The sequence below is a fragment of the Lactuca virosa genome, chromosome 9 (genome assembly GCF_052849685.1).
Source record: "Lactuca virosa cultivar CGN04683 chromosome 9, Lactuca_virosa_CGN04683_v6, whole genome shotgun sequence".
Taxonomy (NCBI): Eukaryota; Viridiplantae; Streptophyta; class Magnoliopsida; order Asterales; family Asteraceae; genus Lactuca; species Lactuca virosa.
The window spans coordinates 31847703-31856026 of record NC_136434.1 but is presented as its reverse complement, the minus strand read 5'-3'; the positions used below and the strand labels follow the sequence as shown (position 1 = coordinate 31856026).

General features: G+C 39.4%; 1 non-coding gene across 1 annotated transcript; it reads left to right on the top strand.

The window, feature by feature from the left end:
- The first annotated feature begins 6143 nt into the window (after nucleotides 1-6143).
- LOC145141598 (small nucleolar RNA R71) lies at nucleotides 6144-6250 on the top strand. Its single transcript, XR_013722792.1, has one exon. It is a non-coding gene; the product is annotated as a small nucleolar RNA R71 (small nucleolar RNA).
- The last annotated feature ends 2074 nt before the right edge of the window (nucleotides 6251-8324 follow it).

Genomic DNA, 8324 nt, shown 5'->3' with positions numbered 1-8324 from the left:
CAAATAACCAAAATATTAATAAAAATGTAGATAAATATTGCCTAAAAATATGTATAAATATGGCAATATCAAAATACCCTACACTTGTGCTTTGCTTGCCCTCAAGCAAATCTAATTATTAATTCAAACCTTGATCACCATCATTACATAGAACAATCCAACTCAAACTCAGCCATTATGCCAAGACCTCAACGCATGCATTTGTGTCTAAAATTTCCCTAAGTAACCCCCCTCAATTCTAAATACTCACAATCCTCATAAACACTCGCTCACTTCTTTCGAACAATGCTCATTTTATGCAACCCTCCGAATCCATCCTCAGAAAACTTTCTAACCTCAAGGTATTTTTGTAAAGCTACCAAAGCATACATAAACTAGAGAATTACAACTTTTAGAAGATACCAGAATATGGAGCTCTTGAATTCTTCACTTCTTGATATTTTGATCTTTGATTTCTTTGAATTCACCAACTTTTATGTTTGATTTTGATATCTTCAACTTTTGAAACTTCAGAATTTTCGATCTTTGATCTTCATACTTTGATACTTTTATGATCCAAAAATTCTTCAATTTTGCACTTTTTGGTAATTTCTCTCTCTCTTTTTTTTACATGTACTCACTTTTTTATATCACTCAAAAACCTACATGCTTAAGCAGGGGCGCTTTACTTCAACCCTTATTGGTTAAGGATATTAATTTTCCTGGATACATTTCAGGTTTAGGCTGCTAAACATATCGCATCCCTCAAACTAAGCGAGGTTGCGTTTTTGTCCCATGATTTCACTAGAATAAGGGAGGCCACAAATGCACTATAACGTATATTGGCTCAACTAAACATTTGAGCCTTTATCAGATCATCCCAATGCAACACTAGCAACTTAAGTTCAAATTATTATTATTAGAACTAATATTAGATTATTATTTCAAACCCATGAAAAATTTTAAATTCCCTAAGATTTCTAGCAATTTACTAATTTACTTTTTCGACCTCCTACCCCACACTTATTACATAGAATGCCCTCATTGTATGCATAAACTAAATTAAAAGCAATAAAAGGGGAGAAAAAGGAACAGACTCCCCTGGGATAGTGGCGTGATCGAACTCCATAAGTGTGGACAAAATACGCATCTCGAATGTGGAACTTCTTCAAAATATGAACGTGGATGTTGATCTCGCGAAAGATGTAATAAGCATCAATAAAATATGGAATCGAGACTCCAAACTTCAACAAAGGTGGTGGAGATCGCCAAGCAAGAACAATAATGTGGGAAAGCATACGTCACATTAAATGGTAAAGAAACCGAGCCAAAATAATCTTCATAACAATCCCAAGAAGAAAAGTGGTTACCCATGTGGTAAAATGCATCAATGGGCTTCATCTTTGTGATCTACATGATTCACGTCGTGAATCATAAGAAGGACCACGTCGTGAAATCGAGAAAAAGTGGAAAGTAGAAACCCGTGAAAACTGGACTCACGACGTGAATTGTAGGGAGTCACGACGTGAGTACTGGACATACAGAAAACTGTTCTGTCTTCACCTCTTAACTTCAAACAAATGTCTTAATTTATTAAGACGTTGCTAGCATATGATTTTATGACTCTTCTCTACACTTATCCTCTCTCTTGACTCACCCCACACTTATTTAAAATTGTGGGTCTTGACTCTTAACTTCTTAGACTCTAACGACACTCGTCTAGACGAACATGACTCTTGACCTTCCTTTCCGAGACTCCATAGCAATTCTGAAATAAAGCCACCAAAAGACAGCTAAAAGTAACATAATAGTTTAAAAGTCTTACAAACCATAACAAGTTCAAAACCACAAAAATCCAAACCAAATAAAATTAAAATAAAAACTAAATAGGAAATCAATCGTCATCTTCTTCATCACATGCTCCACTTGTACCGGCTCCATTTCCCCCTTGACCTCGATACTCACTCCACCTGGGGCAAATTGGGTAATGATACCTCAGGTGAGGAGGTTGCTCCACATGCAAATGTTGTACTAGATTTTCTACAGTCCCTCCAATCCAATTGACACTTAACGAAAGCTGATCGAAATACCCGACCATATCACCCCAAAGTTGGGTCCGCTAATGGGTGCTTGTTGGTACACCGGTTGTCCTCGTTCACCTCGCCCTCTCACATTCCTTCGCCTTGGCCGTGGTTGTGGCTGCTGCTCGGGTTGTTCACCCGACTGATCACCACCCTCATCATCTGATGCCAAAACACCCCAGTGAGACCCATAATTCCTAACAACCCTCATTGTCTCCAAGTATCCCATTGTAAACTCATTACCCTCCATGCAAGTCAACGAGCGGGTAATGGCGGGAACGATTAAGCCATAAGAACGGGCCAGTCGAGTGATGAAATGGCCCCCACAGATAGGGCTTCCGGGGCGGGAACTTGTAGCAGAATCCGCTAAGTAGCAGGCCAGAAAATAAGGAATGTTGCAACACACGCCCGGCTGTAAGATGCACCATAAAAAGAACAGATTTTGCTTCGTGACCTTATCCCCATGGCGTTTATGATTGATGGAGAAAGTAATGAATCGGTGTATCAAACGGTGAATGGGGGATCTGATGCTGCTTTCGGGTGATACTCCGGAATTGAATATTCCGGATGCAATGTTGTTCCACAATTCGATCCCCGAGGCCCCATTTTCATAGTCTCCAGTCGCCTCCCTCAAAAACATAGTAAATTCTGGAGTCATAGCTTCCTGGGCCGTGTATAACCCCATCCTCCAGGAAAACTCAATCAAGCTGCACTCCCGATATTCACCCCCAAGTCTAAAAACTAAGGCTTGCGGGAATGTAGGGTCGTGGACATTCTCATGGAATACCACCGTTGCAAAGAATTCCACACACAATTCCTTATATACCCTTTCTTGGATACCGAATAGATTAAGCCAGCCCTTGCAAGTGAACGAAAACCCATTCCCAAAAATATTTTTGTGAGAAATGGAGACAGCCTATCAAAGATTCCGACCTCCCTCAACCTTGCCCAATTAATTATAGGGGCAACAGCAAATTCCCTGTTGTACAACCACCCTAGCCTATTGTTGCAACGTGTGAAAATGTCTCGTGGCAAGGTGGTTGGAAAAGCATAAAATGGGTGCAAACGTGCCACCCCTGTCGGAACTTCTCTTCTGGGAGCCATTTCTGAAAAAATAAACATAAGAGAAAACCAACAAAAACATCCCAAAAGATTAGTATTAAACAAAATCTGAAACTGCAAGTGCTCTGGATTCACGTCGTGAGTTCCTACGAATTCACGTCGTGAGTTCGTAATCGAAGTCAGAATCGGTCAAGGCAGAAATCAAATCGGGCCAACAATGTCAATGGGGTTTACTCCTAGGGCGATTTCAAACTCATTACAAACACATGCAGCAAGAAATTCACAAGTTTAGGGTATCGATTTTTAATATCAAGTGGAATGCAAACCCTAACCCCTAAATCTAGTAAATAAATTAGCAATAAACAATAAAAGGATGGTCAAATTACCTAAAATGGTGAATCACGTAAGCACAGGAAGAAAATAGGAGGAATGTCAGCCGCAATTGCGAAAATGGGGACCAGAGGGAACACGTTCACTTCGTGGGAGATAAAGAAATGAACTAGGTCAAATGGGTTCTGTCTTTAAGCTGTGGTCCCGTATTGTTCAAATTCACGTCGTGAATTGTTACCTGTTCACGTCGTGAGTCCGATCTGGGCTATAGAATTGGGCCATTTAATTATATAGGACTGCAACATGGAGTGGGATAGACTAATATTGTCCGTTTCAACCTGGACTCACGTCGTGAATCATAATGATTCACGTCGTGAATACTGTCTGATCATTAATTATAAACTCCAAATTTGTCTATTAACTAGAATTTTTAATTATTACCACTTAATTTTTAGGGACCCCACACTCAGTGTTATGTTATGTATAAAGTGATTTGGATGATATGATCGATTTCCCTAAAACTAAAAATGCAAAAACTAAAAAGAAAAAGAAAAACGCAAATCAAACTCGGGTTGCCTCCCAAGAAGCGCTTCTTTTTGAGGAGTCTTGAGCTGGACTCCGTGCCTCCTACGTTGAATCATCAGAAGAGTCCACCACCTGAATCTTTTGCTCCTTGAAACGTCTCTTGTAAACTTGACCTCGACGAATATACGCCTTTTTAGAATTCTCCTTTTTAGCCTTGACTTCGTCTCCATCGAGCTTGCGTTTTATCCCTTTAGTCTCTAAATTGTCTTCACATTTAAGCTCCATAGTATCCTTTTCTTCCTTCACCACTGGACTAGTCACCTTTGATATAACTTCTTCTTCATCACTCGACATTTCATCACTTTCCTCACTTATCAAAGATGTTGGTTTTGTATAGGCAATGAATTCAACGAAAAACGGAACAGATGCTCTTGGTTTGGTGCGTTTGGCTTGTTGAATTGTTTTGATTTCTTCTTCCATAAGCTTCTCTAATTCTGCAAGCTCATCATCATCTTCATCAATGTTGAACACTTCACCTTTAACATCATATCCTTGAAATCCATCTTGTATTCCAAAATCTTCCTTATCATCACCAACCCTCAATGTAAGCTTAGATTCACGAACATCAACTAGAGCGCCAACAGTATTTAGTAAAGGGCGACCAAGAATGATTGGGATATTTGCATCCTCTTTCATATCCATAATTACAAAATCAACTGGGAAAAAAAACTTCCCAATTTTAACAAGGATGTCTTCTATAATTCCTCTTGGATGCGTCACCGAACGATTGGCCATGTGGATGGTCATTTTTGTTGCCTTCATTTTCTGAATATTTAGCTTTTGGTAGAACGAAAAAGGCATCAAATTTATGCTAGCCCCGGAATCGGCTAAAGCATAAGTCTTCAAATTGTTACCAAACTCACATGGAAGAGTGAGGCGTCCGGGATCACTCATCTTCTTAGGTAACTCTCCCAATACAGCTCTTGAGCTTTGTTCACTAAGAATGACCTTAGAATTTTTCTTTAACTCATGTCGAGTATCTATTAAATCTTGTAGGAACTTCGCGTATTCTGGAATTTTTGAAAGTGAATCAACAAAAGGAGTATTGATAGGAATAACCTTTATTTATTGAATAAACTCCAGATGTTCCCTTTCCAGTGGACTAAGACTAGCTCGGGACGGGACAAAGGCGGATTATAAGCTGGAGCAGATATGGAATTTTTCTGTTCAGACCGGGTCCACGAGGTGAGCATAGCGGGCTCACGACGTGAACTGAGTATTCCAGCATATTCTTCATTTTCTAGTTTCGACTTCTTCGGCTTTGGATCGGGCTGCGTTGGTTCCACTTCTAATGCCTCCAAAAATTCAGAGATTGCGTCTTCTTCAGTATCAATAGCCATAACATGGGGTTGAGCTTTCTTTTTGGGAAGTTGTGAAGATAATTTATTAGTCACCAAAGTAGTGAGTTGACCGACTTGGACTTCTAGATTATTGATTGATGCTTGATGATTCTTTAATGAAGCTTGCTGGTCAATCATCATTTTGTGCTATTCTTTCATCATGTTCATGTGTTCCTTTAGCATTGCATCAATATCATCATGTCTTCTCGCGGATGCTTCCATAAATCGGGTCAACATGTTTTCCAAGTCTACTTTCTTTTCAGCTGGTGGTTGCTCTTTTTTATAGAAGCCTCGCCCTGTCTGCTTATATTTTTCTTCTTTTTGCCTCTTGTACTCATCGTAAGGCAGCCACTCTTTCTTTGGTTTTCTCCAGTCTTCATCATACTTGTCCCCACTTGAGTAGCAAACTTGAGCCTTCTTGTTCCCATGTTCATCCAAATGGCAATCCTTAGTCAAGTGTGGCCCACTACACCTTTCACATCCAACCCTTATTGCATGAATTGATTGGTCCATTTGGGTCAATCTCCGGTCCATAGTATTCAGCATCGCCATCATAGCAGCTATCTCTTCAGATTGTACACCCCCACTGCCTTTTACTCCATCTTGTCTTGGGTTGTGGTACTCTCTAGAGTGTCTTGCGAATTCTTCAATTAACTCCTTGACCTCCCTTGGATTCTTCTTTGTCAATGGCCCTTGAGAGTCAAGGAGTTGTCTTGTCATAACATTGACTCCATCATAGAAAATAGACATCTCTTGTTGGATGTTTACGTCATGTTGAGGACAATTCCTTAATAACCCCTTCTAGCGCTCCCAAGCTTCATATAATGACTCCCCCGGTTGTTGCTCAAAGTTGGCTATTGCCTTCTTGAGTTTAGCTATCTTGGAAGGTGGGCAAAACTGATCTAGAAATTGCTCACTCATTTGAGCCCAAGTAGTAATTGTACCAGGAAGAAGTGCTTTCAACCAGTCTTTTGCAGCTCCTTTGAAAGTGACTGGTAGCATCCTTAGTAAGATGGTGTCTTTGTTAACATTCGGGACATTGAAATAGTCAGCAATGTCGTTGACTTCATCTAGATGCTTAAATGCATCCTCATGATCCTTCCCATAAAATGGAATATCCTTTAGTGCAGTGAGGATATGTCCCTTAAGCTCGAATGTGGCAGTGGCAGGTATCGCTGGTTGTACTAAACCTGGACCAACATCTTCAAGAATTCGCTTCTTGTAAGCTCCCATTGACATTTCTTCAATGTTTGCCATCTCGTTTCTTGGCTCGTTCTTGGGTTCACTCGTATAAAGTCCAAACTCAGTCTCGGAGTCGTACTCGGATTCGGTTGGGAAAGGTATTTGATGTATGCTCTCAACTTTGCTCTTGTCCTTTGAAGATGAACTGGACTCTCCCGTTTTCTTCCCCGACTTCTTTGATAACACTGACTTGAGTTCCTGTAAGGGTGTCTTCTTTGGTGTTTGATCCTCCTTTACGTTCTTATCTTTCTTTTTGTGAAGGGCTGACTCTGGATCTTCAAGTGGTGGCACCAAAGGTGTATTGGACCCTCTGGTCATGTACTCCTGAAAAATAAACAAAATAAAAATGTAAAACTGAACCAAAATAGAAAAGCAAACTAAAAACAAAGAAAACTAGGATCACAATATTCACGTCGTGAGTCTGTAAGGCTCGCTTCGTGAGTTCTGTAATACTGAAAAAAATGAAACTAAAAAAATAACTCTTTGCAGGTTTTACCCCACAAAAAGGATCGATTAATTTAAAGCAAATAAATCAGCAATTACTAAGCCGCTCCCCGGCAACGGCGCCAAAAACTTGATGTGCACAAAAGTACCCACTAATTTTATAATTTATAACCTAACTAACTTAACTAACTAAAATGCACCTAGGCAGTGTACCTAGTCGAATTATAGAATAGTTGGGTAAGTTGGGTGTTGATCACAGGGAACAGTGTTAACTAATTAATCTACTTACTACTAAATTAACCTAATTAATAACAGCTTAAAAGGGTTTTATCTGATTTTACAAGATCAGACGAACTTTACTCAAATTCAATCAATTACTAAAAACACTCCTGTTTAGTTTGAATCCACTTCTTCCTTATGGTTAACTAACAATTATGGATTATCAAGTTGGTCACCAAATATTATATTATTAGCAATTTAAGTCCAAATTTACTAATATTTGACTAATTCATGTAAAACTATGCATGGTCACACACAATCAAACACAGAACCAGTTATAGATTATAGGTATGTTATGTAAGATTTATTATGCAAACACCATTATGGTCATAATTTATGTTCTCTAGCACAGCTAAATTTATTTACATTAATTACTATCTAAGATTTTGGTCGATCCTACCTCTAGCAATTTAGTATTCACTAATTCACTAGGTTAACAAGTTCATGCAGTTTAATGTTCACTAACTACACAGAACATGAATTCAAGCAACTAAAGAAACAAATATTAACATGCTAGGTAGTAACAAATCGAACACAAGCAAATTACCAACTAACACATCCAATAGTCATTAAACTAAACCATATGTCAGAAGCTTCATCTAGCTAAACAAGAGTTGCTATGTAACATCCGGATTCCCAGGTATCTTATTTTAAGTATTTATATTGAACTTTAGAGAGGGACTCGGCGAGTAGGCGCTCAGACTCGCCGAGTGGGATCACGCATTTCTGGTCTGATTTAATGAAGGACTCGACGAGTCGATGCATGGACTCGGCGAGTCCGCGCTGTTAAGTGAAACCCTAATTCTTGGGGCCTGTGCCCCATTTAAAGGCCTTTATAGCCTCCATTGCGGCCACTTCACCACTGAGAAACCCTAGAGAGAGAAAGAGAACGTTTGTGGTGCAAGAGGAAGGCTAATTCACCATTTCTTGTGTGTTTTAGCAAAAGAGAAGTAGTTTCCAACAATGGGAGGTCAAGGGAGCT